The 20,153-nt window shown below is 43.1% G+C and overlaps 1 long non-coding RNA gene across 1 annotated transcript; it reads left to right on the top strand.

The window, feature by feature from the left end:
- Nucleotides 1-2,751: 2,751 nt before the first annotated feature.
- Nucleotides 2,752-18,629, top strand: LOC147112295 (uncharacterized). The gene is made up of 2 exons (XR_015079475.1): nt 2,752-2,947; nt 12,045-18,629. It is a non-coding gene; the product is annotated as an uncharacterized LOC147112295 (long non-coding RNA).
- Nucleotides 18,630-20,153: the final 1,524 nt, after the last annotated feature.

The following is a 20,153-nucleotide window of genomic DNA, read 5'->3' as shown; positions in this document are numbered from 1 at the left end:
GATTGCGCTGTTTTTTTCGGCGCAATTCCCTCTGTCGGTTTAACCGGCACAAAAGATTGCGGAATCTTAAGCGCAAATTGCGTTCAGCGCACCTTGAGTTTCCACGATCTTTTGCGCTAGTTTAAAAAAAAATGCTAGAATTGGGCCCCAACCCCCCCACCCCAAAACAGGCCACGCCCCCCAGGGTGAATTAATCACCATGGCGAGTTTCCGCTAATTGCGCTCGTTTGCAAGCCTTCAAGGAGGCTCCAAAAATTAAGCTGGGACTTCTGGGCGCAAGGAACGTGAATAGGAACGTTTTGAAAGGTTTTGAATGATTTTTTAAAATTTACTAAGGAACTGACTACTGTACCCCAATCTAACTAGAAAATAGTTTTGTATATTTTTAAAAATCATTTTCAGTAATCTAAAATCGAATTACTCACAGGTGGTAGATTGACACTGGTTTAAAAGGCTTTTTTTTTGTGATAAACCCATTTTCAGCTGTACTAATCAAACTGCACCAAGTTACCACTCTTAAATATATCAAGGAATATTTTAAAGCAAGATTTCTTTATTTAAAAAAAAAATTCCATTTTAAAAGGCTGCCCTGTGGCGCTGGTCATGGGAGATTTTGTGTTCGGCGATACGCAAGTGAGTTTGAGCGGAAACTCAGAAGAAAAACACTTTTCACAATATGCACAATTCTGGGCGTAATTTGCCCTGGAATAGCCGATTGCGCCCAAGGCAGAAACTCTACTCCGCAGGAACTATTTCCTCTGATGGAAGAATCAGGAACGAGGTGACATCATCTTAAAATTAGAGCTAAGCCTCCTAGGAGGGTAATCAGGGAGCACTTGTTCACACATCTCATTGAAACTTATAAAATTCTAACAGGACTGGACAGACTAGATGCAGGAAGGATGTTCCCGGTGGCGGGGGAGTCCAGAACCAGGGGTCACAGTCTAAGGATAAGGGGTAAGCCATTTAGGACAGAAATGAGGAGGAATTTCTTCACCCAGAGAGTGGTGAACCAGTGGAATTCTCTACCACAGAAGGCAGTAGAGGCCAATTCATTCAATGTATTCAAGAAGGAGTTGGATATATTTCTTAAGGCTAAAGGGATCAAGGGGTATGGGGAGAAAGCAGGGACAGGGTACTGAATTTGGATGATCAGCCATGATCGCATTGAATGGCGGAGCAGGCTCGAGGGGCCGAATGGCCTACTCCTGCTCCTATCTTCTATGTTTCTATGTTTCTAAAGTGCAGCAGAAATCGGCAATTCTCTTTCCCAAAAGGCAGTGGATGCTGAGCCAATTGGAGCTTTCAAGACTGAGGTGGATAGAATTTTTATGAGGTAAGGGTATCAAGTGATATGGAGCTAAGGCGGGTAAATGGAGTTGAGTGACAGATCAGCCATGATCTAACTGAATGTTGGAGCAGGCTTGAGGGGCTGAATGGCCTCCTCCAGGAATGAGTTTCAGGCTCTGCAGCCATCTTCACAGGTGCCACATTATCAAATTAAAAATGCCATCAGCGTGTCGTAAAAACACAGTAACATTTAAAGAAATTCAAGATATTCTGCATAAATCAGATTTTGGTCTAGAACCGTTTAAATGCAAGTCAAGAGACACAGCCCCAGAAATTAGATCACGCTGCGCACTCACGCTCCAGGCGTAACACGGGCCCCTACTAAAGGTCCAGCGTGCACGTTATCATTCCACGCTGGAAGTGCAGTTGGTTTGGGCTCCTCCTTGGGGATCCAGGGCGCAAGCTGCGGTCAGTTTCTTCAGGTGCTTAAAGGGACCGCTGGTGGTTGCCACCCGAAAATTAAGTTTTAAGTTTTTTCCTTGCCTTATTGGGGAGCTGGGAGGAGCAGGCGTGCTCCTCCTGACTCCACGTTAAATTCACGGGCTGCTGCTCGCCCCCCACCCCCCTTCCCGGTTGCCTTTCCCACACCGAGCTCTCCTGAAGACCTCAGTTAGCATCGGGCCGACTCATCTTGCTGCCCCCATCCCACCATGACCGCCGAGCTGCCTCTAGGGCCGCGCCAGGCGCCCATAGCTTGCCCGTAATAAAGGAATTTGATAGAGGTGTACAAGATCATGACGGGTTTGGATAGACTAGACGGGGAAAGGCTGTTCCCGCTAGTTGATGGTACAAAGACTAGGGGACACTGATTTAAAGTTTTGGGCAAGAGATACAGGGGGGATGTGAGGAAAAACTTTTTTACGCAGCGAGTGGTGAGGACCTGGAACTCGCTGCCGACAGAAGTGGTGGAAGTGGAGACACTCAATGTTTTCAAGGGGAGACTGGATAGGCACTTGAGGGAAATAAACTTGCAGGGCTACAGGGATAGAGCGGGGGAATGGGACTGACTGGATTGCTCTACAGAGAGCCGGCACGGACTCAATGGGCCGAATGGCCTCCTTCTGTGCCGTATGACTCTATGAATGAGGCTGGTGAACCAATTTGCAGTGGTCCTTCTAGCCGGTGTTTGGGCACATTCCAATTTGGGCACAATTCAATTTCTAGGCCACGATGTCCTATATTTTAAATCTGTCCATCTGCATTGTGTAAAATCAGATAAAGCTGAGCCTATCTCTGCAAATATATTGCAGACAGTCTTAGCCTGTAGGCTTCTTGTTCAAGGCCTTCTGCCAACATATAAGCACCTCAGATTGATAACACGTGACAGCTCATGCAATTTATCCAACCTATTCTTACTTGAAGCTTGTATATAAAGAGCTCACAAAGGCATTGAATGTAGAGCTGTGTAATCTACTGCCTTGTCAAACCATACCAAGCTGAACGTGAAGAGACTGAAAGTTTTGTAGCAACAAAGATCCCAATGAAGTGATAATTCACTTATAACCTCCATCTCTCTACAGGATCGAAGAAGAAATACTTGATCGAAATGTTTATTCCACTGCGGATGATGATACCTGGATATATCAGACTGTTGCAGGTGAGCATTAGAAAAGGATGTTTTGAGTGTGAGAAACTAATTTGAAGTTCAAGTCAGTGTGAACAAGTAGTTTGCTATTTCATCTACTTCAGTTGCTGTGCACAAGAAATTGCAATGTGCAAAGCAACGTACAGGTGATAAAAGGCAATTGCTATCACGGAGACCAAAATTGAAAGGGGGGAATGCTTTCTTGGGAAAGGGAGCAAATGTAGTGCAATTGGTTGAACTACGAACACAGACTATAAAACACTAACTGATCACTCACATCAATGTAAAGTTACATTTTATTTTCTCTGGTGGGAAGTGTCACCTGCAGGGACTGATCTAGTACTCGGGAACTAAAGGTAATTCTGATAATGACTAAAAATATTTATGAGATATGAGGATGCATAGTATAATTGTTTTAAAGATTTCTTACAGCACAAAATGAAATGACAGTGTTTACAACCGATTTTCTACAGGTATGGAGTTAATTTGCTGTAGTCGCCTGGAGTCTTTTAGTTTTGTGATTTCAGTATTTTTGCCATTCAGAAGTCAATTTGTGCAGCAGTAAAGTCATTTAAAAAAGAACCTAGTTTTAGGAGATACTGTGATGTGTGGAAGATGTGTCTGATACTTTTAGCTGAGCGTATTGAATGTCATCTCTTTCTCCCTCCCCACAAAAAGTAAGTCAAATATACTTTACTGTGGATCACAGAGATACGATTTTTTTTAAATTATGGAACATATTACTAAACCACCATAAAGCTAAAATAAATGTCTTGCTGCAGTCAGATCAGACTTGATGCCCTGCATCCCATGAGACATTCCAGAACACATCTAAGGAGCCGCCATTGTTACCATATTAATAGAACATTGCACATCATTCGCTACTGAAACTGTTAGAGTTTCTGTCATTCTAAGTAATATCACAACACAAAAGTGCCACAGCTTTCAATGTTGAAAAGGAACTCACATAATGTGTGGTCAATGGTACAATATCTTGTATTAACATCCATACACTTTAAATGGTGCTACTCAATTTGTAAATAAAAATAAGGACAGGCAATCATGGTCGGAACAAAGGTATTAAGGGTAAAATATATATTTAATAATTTTGAGGCTGAAGAGTTGATTTGGGGTTATTTTGCGATGGGCAGGAAATTAGGGTCATACTTTTACACAGCATAAAGTCAGCTTCCAAAATGGTTACTTGACTTGCAGCAGTCAGGACTGTGGGTAGCAATAATACGTTGTGAATCTTTAGTATTATAGTATGTGCTTCCTTCTGCTAAGCTGCTTAGCTTAATGTACAGTCAATGCTCAATATGTAGCTAGTGCTGGGTGGCAGCAGCTGTTCAAGTGTTCTTTGAATCAGAGCGATGGATGAAAGCTCAATACGGGTAGAAAGAGTGTCAGGAATGTTCAATAGTTCGCAGCCGGTAATAAATTTAAAAGAAAAAGAAAAAGTGTGAATGCTGGAAATCTGAAATAGGAACAGAAAATCCTAAAAACATACATCAGGTCAGTTTGCAATTCAAATAGAAAATGATAGATTAACAATTTGGTGGGCTCCTTTATCTGAATTGTAAATTAATATTCAAACAGCTGCTCTAGTAGTCACTTATGACCTTAATCCCATTGTAACTAGTAACTGAAACACTTGGTATAGATTTTGTACTTTAGTTTTGATAACTGAGGCGAAGTATGGTCACCTGTGCACTGTTTAGTAAAAATGAATAAAAATAATGAACCCTTTCAGTACCTATTTATTTTTCCGTTACGTGGTGCATTTTTGCACGTGACTCAGAAACATCTCATTATATGTAAACGTCAGAAACTCAGAAGTGCTTCACATACAATGAATTAATTTGCAGTGCAGCATTTGTTATGCTGGCAAACACAGCAGCTATTTTGCACACAGCAAGATTCCACAAACAGCAATTAAGATTAATAATCAGTTAGCCTGGTTTTTTTTTGGTGTTAGTTGAAGGAGGAATGCTGGCCAAAACCCTGGGAGAACTCCCTGCCTTTCGAATGCTATGGGATCTTTAACATCCATTTGAACCATGGGGTCAGGCAGGACGTATCTAAATAATTCAAGCAATAAATATTGCTCTTCCCCTCTTCTTTTTCTAAAATATTAGTTTATATCGCCATGAAGTCCCCATGCTGTTAATAATCAAAAATTTCCCATCTCCTATAGAACTGACAATGATTCATTCTCCACACCAGACTGATGATAATGCTACTGACGACTGTGACTACCGAAGCTGCTAAAGATTTGAAGTTGTCTTTTAAGTCTACATTGATTATGCTACTTTTTATAGATGCACTAAACTCACCTTCTTCACTCAGCATCCTGCACACATCCTAGGAGTTCAGTCATGCCCGATAGGTTCTGGGGAAACTACATGCTGAATCCCCACTTCAAAATTTCTCCATGAATTTGCGGCTTCCATCTTTGTATAAGGCCCCAGGACCTATGCCGTTTCAACACTTCAGTTATCTATCGCTGAATGTTCTTTTCTCCTCATGTTAGATCTCTCGCACCATGGTTTGGACAACCTTTACAGCCTATCTACAACATAGGTTAGATGTTCTGCTATTTAATCTTGCCTGTCTGGATTTTTCTTTCTCTTTTTGGGTTTCAGCACCAGGCAACAAACTTCCAGAAATATAATACTCGGCTGCCCTTTCCAGCCCTTTTGAGGTCACCTGGTAACTAGTGACCAATCGTATGCTCCACTTGACGGCCAAATCAAAAGCAAATAGAGTAGACAGAAACAAACAAATGAAAAGTAATGATGTATGAGGGGCTCTGGCATAACCTGGAATTTTTCAGCTGGGCTGTAATCACACACTATGTCCTTGCAGTACATTGCCTTCATTGAAAAAAAATCAAAATGCCTGTATAGTTGGGTGAGCATATCTGTACAAACATGTCCCAAAGGCTTTAAAAACTGTGCAAAAAAAAATAGCTCATCCATGACCACCATTTAAATTGCTTGTCATCCAGACATGAGAGTGCATTATGCCAAGTTTGTCTTGGGTTCATAAAACACATGCATAAAGAACAGGTGCACCGTTACTTCTACATCCAGAATAAGATAAACAAGTACAATGAGCTTAAGAAATCCCACCACGCCCAGTCAGCATTGCTGGGCACAAATTAGCAGCTATCAGTCCGGAGGAGGGAGATGGGTAACACGCCTTCCAACTGCATCATTTTGATCCCTGTCTGCACCATGTTCATTGGGAACCTTGGGAAAGAGAATTTGAAGAAAGGATCTCGAACTAGGGGGCATAGTCTCAGAATAAGGGCTAGGCCATTTAAGACCGAGATGAGGAGGAATTTCTTTACTCGGAGGGTTGTGAATCTTTGGAATTCTCTGCCCCAGAGGGCTGTGGATGCTGAGGCCGCGATTTTTCCAATGGATGCGGCTTGGGAGCGGGTCAGCTGGTTTCCGGGTTCCAGTCCCGTCCCCAACTGCATCCGGCCCACGGACATGATTTTATGTCGATTGGCCTTATTAAGCCCGCCCTGCGGGCTTGCTGGCCAATTAAGAGGAAGCCGGTCAGATGACGTCATTTGATGATGCGTCATCTGCCGGTTTTCTTAAAGGGACCACACACAATTTTTCTTTGACAGCTCATTTCTCAGTGTTTGACAGCATTGAGGTGCTGCAAACACTGACAATGACTGTTCACAGGCGAGCTCTTGCATCCAGGCTCTCCAGGGATTCCCTCCTTAGGCTAGAACAGATGGCAGCTGCAGGTGAGGTTACAGAAGCGATATGTCACTGGTGAACGAGGTTCTCCCAATGAGATGGGACTAGACAGCCAATTCAAAACTTGTTACCTACAGAAAAGTCTAAATGCATTAAAAATGATTTCCCCAACATTTTCTTTCCTCTGAAACTCACCAGTGTACCATTGGATCCTTCACACCACTTCTGCAGCTGTCGTCAATGCAGAAACATTACAGCAGACTCACAACACGTCACACTTATGTGGCATGGTGTCTGGGTGTCAGGGAACCTGAGCCAGAAGCAGCAAAATTGAAAAAGAGCCTGTTAACAAGTATCAAGTACCTGTTAACAGCCAGGTAAGTGCCTATAATCCTCTTCCCGCCGCTAGGTGTCAGGTCCATGCGCAAATCGGGGACCTGACACTTGGGAAGATTGATTGGAGGTGGGTTGACAGCGAGTTTCCTACCCGCTGTCAACCTTTGCGATTGTGACAGCGTTTTCGCCTCCAATCCCACACTCTGAGGACCAGCAAAATCACGGCCTGAGTCTTTGAGAATATTCAAGGCTGAGATAGATAGATCTTTGGACTCTTGGGGAATCAAGGGATATGGAGATCGGGCGGGAAAGTGGAGTTGAGGTAGATGATCAGCCATGATCTTATTGAATGATGGAGCAGGCTCGAGGGGCCAAATGGCCTACTCCTGTTCCTATCTCTTATGTTCTATGATCAAATCAAACACCCTTCCTCCAACAGTGTGCCAGAGAACGACAGAGGATACATCAGGGCCAATTCCATTCCCTGAACAGGATCATTGGTACCTTCACGAAATCAATAAGAACCCTTTCTATATTGTCTAAGACTAGATGCGAGTAGTCAGTGGAGACTGAGGGACCCACTTAAGGAGATCCCTATCCACAGGTGAATGGGAACAGGATAAATCGACTGAGCGTCCAAATGAATTTACCAACTATTTAGTGTTTTCCAAAGTCAGTTCCTGCCCCTGCAGCAGAAACCAGAAGTCCGTGCTTTGGAATTGGGAGTGAAATCCATTGCTTTTGGTGTTTTGCTTTGCAGACGGCCATGAGTTTGTTGAGCGTCGCTCCTATGGGAGCCAGATCAGCGGTTATTGCAGCTATCCCTCAACAGAAAAGTTATTTTAGAAGCAGGGACAGAAATTTCTTGAATCTTTTTGTGAAAAAAACAGCAGAACATGCGTGATGTGACAAGAGATGATGGTGAGAAGCAAGATCCCTTTTAAGGGTTCCCTCATTTGGCAAAGCCTGATTCAACTGCAACCTTTTTGTGGCAGAGTCTCAGGGCATAATATCCCCTCACTTTCGAGTGATACTCATACCTAGCCACAGCCTACAGGGTTCCTCCGGTAGATCTGGGTTCACTAATGCTTTACATCAACGGCTCACTGAATATTCCCCTCTCACCAGGAACTAGAATATGGGGCTGTATGAGGAAGTATCATTATGGTTATGTGCATCCTAATACTAATAGAGAGGGCTATAGTCTTCAATTCAGAAGCGTACCTCCAAGATTCTGCGGGCTAATTTGATCGGACTGCCTGCAGGAGAAAATGGATTTCTATTCTCAAAGCACTGCCATGAACTTTGCAGGTAGCGTGCTCTGGTGACTGGTTAGCTATCTGAATGATGCCCATCTGCTTAGTACAGGAAACTCTTTTTTATCCGGCACCGACGGGACCGGCGTGGTGCTGGTTTATCAAAAAGTCCGGATTACAGAGAGGTATAGTAAAAGGTACGAGAGCTCCGTACACAGCCACAAATCCAGGCTTCCCTGTTGCTTAGCAACAGCTGCAGGAACCCCGGCCACAGACCAAGCATCCCTGTTGCTTAGCAACAAGTGCAGGAACCCCGATTACACAGCCACAGATCCAGGAACGGCCACTAATATGAAGTAAAACTTAACTAAACCTACTCCTGAATTTTGCCGGTTAACCGAGATTTTCGGTTGTTTGGGTGCCGGTAAATCGAGAGTTTCCTGTAACTACATGGGAATGTCCATGGAATTTTCTCAAGTGCAATTTCAAGTGGCAAGGAGGACATGGTACTGTCCTTCAGCTTTCCTCAATACCCAGTGTTCTTACAAAGTTGGTGTCCATAGTCGTAGTAAATCACAGGATGCAACATCGCCCTGATGATTGGCTCATCAGATCTGTATACAACAACAACAAGTTGTATTTATATAGCACCTTTAACGTAGTAAAACGTCCCAAGGTGCTGCACAGGAGTAATTTAAGGCAAGGAATTTGACACCGAGCCACATAAGGAGAAATTAGGGCAGGTTACCAAAAGCTTGGTCAAAGAGGTAGGTTTTAAGGAGCGTCTTCAAGGAGGAAAGAGAAGTAGCGAGGCGGAGAGGTTTAGGCAGGGAACTCCAGGGCTTAGGGCCTAGGCAACAGAAGGCACGGTCACCATTGGTTGAGCGATTATAATCAGGGATGCTCAAGAGGGCAGAATTAGAGGAGCGCAGATATCTCGGGGAGGGGGATGGGGGGGGGGTTGTGAGGCTGAAGGAGATTACAGAGATAGGGAGGGGTGAGGCCATGGAGGGATCTGAAAACAAGGATGAGAATTTTGAAATCGAGCCGCTGCTTAACCAGGAGCCAATGTAGGTCAGCGAGCCCAGGGGAGATGGGCGAACGGGACTTGGTGCGAGTTAGGACACGGGCAGCCGAGTTTTGGATGACCTCAAGTTTACGTAGGGTGGAATGTGGGAGGCCAGCCAGGAGTGCATTGGAATAGTCAAGTCTAGAGGTAACAAAGGCATGGATGAGGGTTTGTATACTGAAAGTTTGCAAGCACAAATCCGCAACAGATCTCAATATAGGCTGGGTTTCGTAGTTATTTCCAAGAGGCCCTGTTGCAACCTGAGCAGCAACATTTCAGGCTTTTGTGATCTATTTGCATTTGGATCACAACGGGATCCTGTTTTATTCGAGCTATTTGGAAATTCTCTCACTGGTTTCAATTGGGACCTTAATTTAGTTTCACCATGTAAATTTCTTTGAACCTGTTTGAGTTCATTTTTGTAAATGGATAACGTCACTGTTTCTACTGTCAGTTTCTACTCACAGTTAGTAAAGCTCTGTTGGAGATTAGATATATTGTATTTGATTTGCAATTCTAACAGAGCAATCTTTTGGACTCACACAAAGCTTTTAACCTAAAGTTGTTTCCCACTTTCACTTGATTGTTTACCTATTATTTTATCTGCTGCCAAGTTAGAACTGGAAATTTGTTGCAACATAGATGGTCACAGAGGCCTAAGTTATACTTAACACACAAACAATTTAGGAAGTCTGTAGTGCAGGCCCAAGGCAAACAAGTGTCTTAAGCAGCAGCTGGCCAAATGGAATGGGTTAAGTGCATTTCACACTGCTACTACCTTGCACCACAATCCCACCCTTCTGGCGCAATTGCTTCATATGTTTGTAAACTTCATATATTTGTAAACTAAGAAAAACCTTTTATCAAGCACGGTTTCATGAAAATGCAGGTCCTTTTAAATTTGAGATTACTCGCCGAACCAAGGTTCTTGACGCGTGTGATATACTGTGGGAAGTCACTGCCTTGCCCATAGGTGTTCTGGTACGGTATCTCCAAGTCTCAGTGCCCTCTCAGGAGCCAGCAGAGCCTACCTTGCGAGGCATTTACGGTTATAGTCGCCCCAAAGAAATGATGAAACTGTAGCCTTTTGTTTACGCAGCTCTAGAATGCAAGCTCTTTTTCAATGCAACACTTCATAAAATTAATGGACTGGAGCTATGAGGCTCTCTCCATTATAATATGAAATATGGATCATTCCCAAGCACTAGGTTATGTCTTTTAGATACAGTGCAAGCAATTGGCAAGCAGAGGCAAAATGTTGTTGATGATAACCAGATTTGAATGCAAGGTTGGACTAGTAAAAATGTGTTGCCTCTTTTGCCAGTTAATGGGTACTGTATTAAAATCACTACGTGAATATATGTGGGAATGAACGGATGATTGGATAACACAAATGTACAGAACCTGACTTGGATTAAAAAGCACTTAAAGTTTGAAAACAAAAACTGTACATGCAGAAACTTCCAATACTTTTTCATTGCCTCAGATGTAAATAACTAGTTTAGCGGCGCCATAGCACTGATGAGCTGCCTTGAAACTACGTCCGCTGAGACATAGGAAAGTGAATCAGCACAGCTTGTGGCATTCGGCTTGGCAGTAGTTTCTTGGCTAATAAAGCCAGCCCACACTCACCAACAAGGGGGGGAAGGGGGGGGGGCGCAATACTGTCAACTTGTGGAGATGCTTTTAGAAATGGTTCTGTTACATCTTCACTAACCATGTTAAATGAATAGCCAATCATTATCTGAGATTTCCATGTTAGAAGTGCCAAAGGTTTTGGAAGTTGGTTTTTAAAAGAAACATTTGCAGGGACATAAATGGCTCATGTGACTTGCTGTTTAGTGAAATTTTTAGTATAGAATAAGAGATACGCACGAGTGATTACCACATGACCACCGCTATTGAGAGGGTTAGATTTACTGTGTGCTGTTTGTAGCAAAATTGTAAAGGCACTTATGAAGAATTACTTTACAATTTAGCTACAAACCTCATATCTGTTATTTTGTATAATACTTCCCGTGAGATTCATAGGATTGGTTTTGTTCAATTTTGAATCATCGTTGCTGTCAATTGCCAGCAGTGGACATTATGGTGGATGCACCTAATTTGCTCTGTGTTGCTGTTGCATGAGTAGATCAGCAGTGAAGAACCAGCAATTGTGACGAAGGCAGTTGATATATATATATCTATATATATATATATAGAATATACCTATGAAAATAGCACAAGGAGTTCATTTGGACTTTCCATCTGAAACTAGTGTCTAAGCTTTGAAGACCCACAATGTTTTTTTATGTGTAGGTGTTTAGAATGCTCATTTGAAAGCTGAGTTGTGTTGCATTCCAGTAATTAAAAAAAAATTAACTTCTGTGTCCTAAATATGCAACGCAAGCTGAATAAAATAGCATTGGTTTTCTTTTGTTCCAATTTCATACACGTGGTCACCTGAACAGCGTAGCCATCTGCCCCAGCAGACTCTTCAATAACATTCAAATTAACTGGGGGGGCCAATGGACAGAGCCCTGCTCCATTTTCCCTGGAATGATATGTAGGCAAGAGTGGAACTTAATTGGTGGCGCATTATTCTAAACAAGTACAGTACCTATTTCAAACTAGTTACTTGTAATATAACTGTGCTTGTATTTATTAGATATATTCTAATTAAAGAGTCTTTTAATTTTATCACGATCAAAGTAACTAATAATTGGATTTGTGTTTTTTTTTAGACTCAAGCTGCTGGCAAAGTGCCACTGAACAGCACAGACACGCTGATGCAGTGCTCGGCTCTAGTTCTCGGCCTGTTAGGCTTCAGCATGTCTTATTACAGTACGCGACAGATGCATCTCCAGCAGAAATCAGCCTCTAACTCCAAAACCGGTGCCTGATTAAAGAAGCGGATACTGAACGACCACAATCATGCAATGAAGGTGACGTTGTGACTGATGGCAAATGTTGTCAGAGCATGTCCTGGATCACGCACGATGCCTTGAAGTTTTAAAAACCGAACAAACGCTCTGATAGCTGCTGCAATTTCACTTACAATTTGTCCTTGCAAAAAAGCAATCGGCCTTTGACAGAGTACTGTCGTTCTGAAATTTTGTGCTGATGGTCTTTTTCTGCGTAAAGACATATTGGCAGGATAGGCGCACCAACGTCAGTGTTCTTGCTCAGGCCAACATCCCCAGCATCGAAGCTTTGATCACGCTCAATCAGCTCCGATGGACGGGCCACATTGTCCGCATGCCCGATACGAGACTCCCAAAACAAGCGCTCTATTCGGAGCTCCGGCACGGCAAGAGAGCCCCAGGTGGGCAGAGGAAACGCTTCGAGGGCACCCTCAAAGCCTCCTTGAAAAAGTGTAACATCCCCACCGACACTTGGGAATCCCTGGCCCAAGACCGCATAAAGTGGAGGAGAAGCATCCGGGAAGGCGCCGAACACCTCGAGTCTCTTCGCCGGGAGCAAGCGGAAGCCAAGCGCAGGCAGCGCAAGGAGCGCACGTCAACCCAAACACCCCACCCACCTGCCCCTTCAACCACCGTCTGCCCCACCTGTGACAGAGACTGTAGGTCCCGCATTGGACTCATCAGTCACCTGAGAACTCATTTTTAATGTGGAAGCAAGTCATCCTCGGTTCCAAGGGACTGTCTAAGAAGAAGAAAGACATATTTGAAGGCTGGAGTTTTAGAGTAAGCCGTGTTGTAAATAAATGGAGACAATATGCCATACAGCACTGCTATCGTTTGCCATGATGGTGGTGTGCACAGTCCGAAACCCATCCAAATGATTCCATTTGACCATCCTCAAAGGATTGCAGAAATTTAAAAAAAATAAATGGCCAAGCATGAAGCCTTACTTTGTCAGTTGGAAACGAACCATGAATGTTATTTGAAGTAACAGGTCATTCAACTTCTGCAAAGCTGCAGACACAGTGGGCCAAATGCACCACAAAGATATACAATTAGGATCATAGAATGGTTACAGCACAGAAGGAGGCCATTCGGCCCCTCGAGCCTCTGCAAGAGCACTTCAGCTAGTCCCACTCCCCCGCCCTTTCCCCGTAGCCCTGCAAATTTATTTTCTTCAGGTACTTATCCAAATCCCTTTTGAAAGCCACGATTGAGTCTGCCTCCACCACCCGTTCAGGCAGTGCGTTCCAGATCCTAACCACTCGCTGCGTAAAATAGTTTTTCCTCAAGTCGCCTTTGGTTCTTCTGCCAATCACCTTAAATCTGTGTCCTTTGGTTCTCGACCCTTCCGCCAATGGGAACAGTTTCTCTCTATCTACACTATCTAGACCCCTCATGATTTTGAATACCTCTATCAAATCTCCTCTCAACCTTCTCTGTTCTAAGGGGAACAACCCCAGCTTCTCCAGTCTATGGACTACGGCCTCTGGCTGTTCACCCTCCCCCCTCAGAATGTTCTGCAGCCACTCAGTGACATCCTTGACCCTGGCACCAGGGAGGCAACATACCATCCTGGAATCACGTCTGCGGCCGCAGAAACGCCTGTCTGTTCCCCTAAACATCGAATCCCCTACCACTATTGCTTTCCCGATCTTCCTCCTCCCCCACCCTGTACAGCTGAGCCATCCGTGGTGCCGTGGACTTGTCTCTGGCTGTACTCCCCAGCGGAACCATCGTCCTGATATCAGTTAGAGAGTGAGATGAACTCGGGGGACTCCTGCACTACCTGCCTGGTCCTCCTTGGTTGTCTGACGGTCACCCATTCCCTCACTGCCTGCACGCTCATACGCTGCGGGGTGACCACCTCCTGAAACATGCTATCCACGTAGCTCTCAGCCTCACAGATGCACCGCAATGACGCCAGCTGCCGCTCAAGCTCGGAAACCTGGAGCTTGAGCTTCTCCAGCTGACGACACTTCCTGCACACGGGAAGCGTCCTGGAGCTCTCACATGGCACAAGGTGTGCATTCCATTGTTAGTGTTCAAATGTAACAAGTAATAGTTACATTTACTTTTGTTAACAAGTAATAGTGTTGGATTAACCTGTGGCTTTGCAGAATTGTGGTACCTCTTCAGATTTATTTGTTCAAATATATTTTCAAATATGAACAGAATCATACAGATATTGTGCTATGCATGGTTGTATATTTGACTGTTACTTAAGGAATAACCTTTGTTTTAGTGTATAAAGACCATTCACAACTGCAAATCATGAAACACTTAACCAAATCCGAGCAGCAAAATCTCAGCAGAAAATGAATTATCATTGCTGTACAGAGAATAGCAATTGGGTAGGAGTCTGTTATGAGGGTTTAACAGAATCAAGGAGTTCAAATGATACTGGGAACCATGAAAGCAATTTCAGAAGAGGCAAGATAATTAGGAGTCGGGGCAAAAGAAAGAGGCAAAAACTTTACCTCACAAGAAAGAAAGAAAAGTTTAATTTTGCATAAATACTAAAGTCCCTCTAGTGACACCTGGAGATAACAAGCTGATATTACAACATAAAAACAACTGGGCTCTACTTCATGATTAAAAAGAAAAAAGTAAACAACCTTTAAAAAAAATCACCACATCCTTACAAAAGTATAGCAAAGAGCAATCATTTTAATTTGTCTGGGGATTGTGTGGCAGTGATGAACTCTTTGTGTTTTAATTCAATATTTTGCTCAATAGCTCACTGCAAAAAGATCCATATTTTCCCCCCCAAGATGTTCTGGACAAATAAGTACCAAGGGTTAAATAATTACTGCTCACATGGCCTGTATTATGAATAGTATGATGACACCAGATGGCGTAAACATGTAGTGCATCATCGTGAGCTCCTGTTTTGAAGTAATACAAAACCAATTAAGACCACAGGCAAACACTCAGTTCTTTTTGAGTCCATTACTGCCAGCAAATTATATGCATTTGTTACTTTCATTCATTTAAAATTAGATTTTTTTTAAAATCAGGTAATGGGATCCATGTGGATAAAAGCATATTGTTTTAAAAACAAGTTGTTCCAGGTATCTAAAGCAGGCTGAACAAAAATGGTTCAGTTATCATGTGATGCTATGAGGCATTTAGTGTGACTATTTGTTTCTCAACTACCATGTCATCCTGAACATGTTAATCCTGACGCAGAGTGTAAGGGCTCGCTGCAGCATCTCTATCTGGCCATTTGTAATTATATATAGCAGCAGCCAAGAGATTTTGCTGACTGGAATGAAGTTCAGCAAGCTGTTGATCGATGCACATGAAAAATCAAGTCTGGATTTCAGCCTTTGGCAGAGAAATCCTGACTCCTGGGGCTTTTGTATCACTAACTTGCCCTTTCATCTCCAGTAGTATCACATCAAGTTAGAAGGGGAAGTTATACCCCCATCTACAGCAACAACTTACACTTCGTGCAGGTGGTGGTATGGGGGTAATAGACACCTAGCAGGTACTGGGAGAAGAAGGTTCGGGAAAGGGACAGTTTCAAAGGCTATTGAAGGTGAGAAGATGTGAAGCAAGGTAGAGGGGTTTAGGGTCACAATTGCAGAGTGCAAGGCTCCAATGGTGGAAGGTTCTGCCATATGGTGGAGCAAGGGGGATGCACAGCAATCAGTTCGCACAAGAGGGGAGGGTGTGAGCTGGGGAAGAGGCAAGGTGGAGTGTGGCACTGAAAGGAGTTGTACCCGAGGATGAGGGTTTTGAATTCAATGGGTTGGGAGTTGGGGAGCCAGTGAAGGTTTGGAAGAATGGGAGTGATGGGTGAGCAGGATTTAATATGGGTTAGAATGTGGATGTTGAAGTTCTGGATCAATTGGAGTTTATGAAGGGTGGAGGTCTGGGGGGGGGGCATTGAAGTTAAGCCTGGGAGTGATGAAGACCTGGATAAAGTTTTCAACAGCGATTGGGCTGTGAGGTAGGGAGAGAGATGCGTGACTATTAAAACTGGTTGACAAACAATGATATTCACAACATTTTTTAGCATTGACAGTGAGGAAAATGGAAATGTACATTTCAAACCTGAACACTTAAATTCCTTATAGGATAATACACTTAGCAGAACAGACTTACTTATGAAATATAGGCCCTTAAACTGATGCGCACACAACTCCTAAATTAAATAAACTGCAATTGTGATTGAGTCAGAACAGCTTTTCAACATTTTCATTACAGTTTACATTGTTTAACAATGATAAACTTAGTCTGGTCACTGCAATTTAAAAAGCATTATTATGAGGAATTTCTTGAATCTAAACAAGTGGTTTTTTTTTTAATAGTGTCAAAGATACTTATATATTTTACCTTGGAAATGGTTCAAAAGCCACATTATTGGAAGCTGGTTCCTGATGTTCAGCCCAGCTTTGATTTACCTTGAACAAGAGAGTACGAAACCTGACATAGCTTCTGTTTTATATCATTAGGAATATGAATTTTGATGGATTATTGGCTACAATTCCACTTTGAAGTTGTATTGTAATAGACATGCGTTTATGTCCCAAATGCCAGGAATTCCTGATCACAATGAACTTGTTCCTGCGTAAAGAAGCATTCTCTAATTCGCAACAATGAGGTATTACATTCCTGAGCGATTAAATAATGTGAAACTTCTATTCGTTATATGCTACTGTTACAGGTATACAATTCTCCTATATTAAGATCGTTGTATGCTTGCATATTTTTACCTTGTCTGTGAAATTTATTGAAAATATGTAAAGACCAGCAGTAAGTGGAAGTAATTATCAGATCCCACTGCTGCCTGGTACATACTCTGTTCAGGTTAGATGTTTTTTAAAAATAAATTTTAATTCCACAGTTTTATAACTTCTTAATTGTGTAGACATGAAAAATATCTTTCCTGTTTCCTATCCAAGTATATGCTGTAAATAAAAAATAATGGTTACTTTGGAAGGAGTTACAGGGCTGTAATTTAATTAGGGGGTTCTGATAAGGTCATAAACCACAAGAGCAATGCTTCTGTAATATATATAGCTCAGTACAAAACCCATTTGATTGAATTATGACCTTTAATTGCCTTCTCAACCATTTTTTTTTCATTATATATATTTCAGTGCTTGAAATATAGCGGCTTAACTTGAAATTTACCACTGCTGTACCATGGGGCTGTGAAGTGATGTAATGAGCAATCTGGTGATATGAGCTACAAACATGTAGTACAAAGATGTAGTAACTATGTTAATATTGCTGCTTAGTCTGGGTAGAACGGTACATTATTTAGAACAAACATTATTGGTTAGAAATGGGGATGTTCGCTGATGACTGCACAGTGTTCAGCGCCATTCACAACTCCTCAGATAATGAAGCAGTCCATGCCCACATGCAACAAGACCTGGACAAAATTCAGGCTTGGGCTGATAAGCGGCAGGTAACATTCACGCCATAGAAGTGCCAGGCAATGACTATATCCAACAAGCAAAAGTCTAACCACCGCCCCTTGACATTCAACGGCATTACCATAGCCAATTCCCCCACCATCAACATCCTGGAGGTCACCATTGACCAGAAACTTAACTGGACCAGCCACATACTGTGGCAACAAGAGCAGGTCATAGGCTAGGTATTCTGTGGTGAGTGTCTCACCTCCTGACTCCCCAAAGCCTTTCCACCATCTACAAGGCACAAGTCAGGAGTGTGATGGAATACTCTCCACTTGCCTGGATGAGTGCAGCTCCAACAACACTCAAGAAGCTCGACACCATCCAGGACAAAGCAGCCCACTTGATTGACACCCCATCCACCACCTTAAACATTCACTCCTTCCACCACCGGCGTACCGTGGCTGCAGTGTGTACCATCTACAAGATGCACTGCAGCAACTCGCCAAGGCTTCTTCGGCAGCACCTCCCAAACCTGCGACCTCTTCCACCTAGAAGGACAAGGGCAGCAGGCGCAATGGGAACACCACCACCTCCAAGTCACACACCATCCTGACTTGGAAATATAGCGCCGATCCTTCATCGTCGCTGGGTCAAAATCCTGGAACTCCCTCCCTAACAGCACGGTGGGAGTACCTTCACCACATGGACTGCAGGGGTTCAAGAAGGCGGCTCACCACCACCTTCTCAAGGGCAATTAGGGATGGGCAATAAATGCTGGCCTTGCCAGCGACGCCCACATCCCATGAACGAATAAAAAAAGCATTATTGGAAACTACATGCTTGGTACATAACAAAGAATGAGATCCTAAATGTATATGAAGTCTCATAGCTGTGTCTGTCTAAATACTTCCTTGTTAATACCCAGCACTAGGTGGCACTCTCATTGTGCAGGGTCCCATGTTATTGTCATTTCAGTGAAAATGATCTCCGTTAAAATTCCTAAATAAAACAGAAATTGTGACAAACATTAATGTGTATGAATTTTGTTGTCTCTTTTTTCATGTTTATGAACTGCCAACAGGCAAAAAAAAAATCAAATAATCTTGAAGGAACATTCGTTACTCATTACCACAAACTGGCCAACTGTAACTAGGAAATTGCCACATTGTGACTAAAATAGTTTTTAAAATACAGCCACAATCTAACTGATCCTTGTTAATGAGTAATTACAGTGAAACGATAATTACCGATGCACTTGAGAATCTAGGCTTGGCTACTTTACCTCACAATCTTATATGAAATATAATAAGAACAAAATAATTTTTAGGCCCAGGAAAGCCCTTTCGGCCCAACCAACTCAAGTATTTTTGGTAGATTAACCCACCTACCCACATCTCGCCATTTCTCAACTCCTCCTCTCTCCAGAAACACCTCTGGCTGTGTCTTGAATTTTTATTCCATATCCTTCAGTGGACTTCCCAGGCAACTTATTACTCATCTCTATTCCCATTTGAGTGAAGAGCTGCACCTGACTAGCCGTCTTACATAAGAACATAAGAAATAGGAGCAGGAGTAGGCCAATCGGCCCCTCGAGCCTGCTCCACCATTCAATAAGATCATGGCTGATCTGATCCTAACCTCAAATCTTCTATCACTCTGCATCCACCCGAACCCATGTGATCTCCCGGGAGAGGCGAAAAACCAGATGAAGACCCAATGGCCAATTTGGGAGAAAAAAATCTGGGAAATTCCTCTCCGACCCATCTAGGCGATCGAAATTCTTCCAGGAGATCACTGTCCCTATATTTTCTACAGTACTTACCTTCTGTAAAGGCGATCTCCACCCCAGCCAGGAACAGGAATAAAACCATCTCCTGAAATCTAACACAGAATTAGAACACAGTAGGAGCAGAACCAGGCTACACGGCCCCTGGGCCCACTCCACTACCCACAGGGCCATGACCATTCCGAACCTAGACTCATGTCCAATTTCCTGCCCGCTCCCCGTAACCCTTAATTCCCTTTACTTCTAGGAAACTATCTATTTCTGTTTTAAATTTATTTAATGATGTAGCTTCCACAGCCTTCTGGGGCAGCAAATTCCACAAACCCACCACCCTCTGAGTGAAGAAGTTTCTCCTCATCTCAGTTTTGAAAGAGCAGCCCCTTATTTTAAGATTATGCCCCCTAGTTCTAGTTTCACCCTTCATTGGGAACATCCTCACCGCATCCACCCGATCAAGCCCCTTCACAATCTTATATGTTTCAATAAGATCGCCTCTCATTCTTCTGAACTCCAATGAGTAGAGTCCCAATCTACTCAACCTCTCCTCATATGACCACCCCCTCATCCCCGGGATTAACCGAGTGAACCTTCTTTGTACTGACTCGAGAGCAAGTATGTCTTTTCTTAAGTATGCAGTATTCCAGGTGCGGTCTCACCAATACCTTGTACAACTGCAGCAATACCTCCCTGTTTTTATATTCCATCCCCCTAGCAATAAAAGCCAACATTCCATTGGCCTTCTTGATCACTTGCTGCACCTACATA

Source organism: Somniosus microcephalus, chromosome 9 (genome assembly GCF_052327205.1).
Source record: "Somniosus microcephalus isolate GS21.2 chromosome 9, FLI_Smic_1.0, whole genome shotgun sequence".
NCBI classification, from domain to species: Eukaryota; Metazoa; Chordata; class Chondrichthyes; order Squaliformes; family Somniosidae; genus Somniosus; species Somniosus microcephalus.
The sequence above is the reverse complement of the archived record's forward strand: the minus strand, read 5'-3'. Positions and strand labels throughout refer to the sequence as shown.